This window comes from Morus notabilis, unplaced genomic scaffold, assembly GCF_000414095.1.
Source record: "Morus notabilis unplaced genomic scaffold, ASM41409v2 Scaffold508, whole genome shotgun sequence".
NCBI lineage: Eukaryota > Viridiplantae > Streptophyta > Magnoliopsida > Rosales > Moraceae > Morus > Morus notabilis.
Window position 1 is genome coordinate 79086 of NW_010361936.1, and position 803 is coordinate 79888.

An 803-nucleotide genomic window follows, 5' to 3' on the forward strand; every position below is an offset into this window, starting at 1 on the left:
TGATGAATTTAATCGATTAACATTTAATTTTGAAGACGATCCTTCAGCTTCAAATTAAATTGTAAATTTGTAATTTGTAAATATGTATTTACTTTTAACATTGTATTTGTAATTGTATAACTTTATAAGTTTGTAAAATTTGTAATTCGTCACAAAATGATTGCACTCTTTTTTCGTCGCCAAGTTTTTTTCCCAATTGGGTTTTTCTTGGTAAGGTTTTTAATGAGGCAATCATGAATTACAAATTTAAAAATTAATAAAGAAATAATTTTTTTATATAGTTCGTGTGTTCATTTCAAATTGTAATATATATAAATTGTAATACTAATATATATATAAATACTTAATATTAAAAAAAAAGTTTAAAAAATTCGGGCAATTCGGGCGGGCTCGGGCCGCCGAATACAAGCCCGCGGCCCGTTCAAGGTGAAATTCGGGCTCGAGCGGGCGGCCCGGAAATTTCGGGCGGATCGGGTTCGGGCTCGGACAAATCTTTGGGCTTTTCGGACTGTCGCGGGCGGCCCGTCCAAAATTCCAACATTATCCATCTTTATGTCTTCCTTTTTGTGGATGTCAAAAAAAAAATTGATTCAAAAAAAAAAAAAGAGATTCGGCTGCCTAAAGGCAGCCCCTTGTGGGATATGGGCCGGTTGGAAAAGCCAGCCCATACCACAACCTCTGCCTCAAGCAGAAGAGGCCCATTTGGGCCTGGGCCCATGACTGCACCTGAAGGTGTAGTCATCTACACTAGCCAATATGGCTGCTGCAGTTCTGCCATGGCCCGACGCTCAGCCATGGCAGCC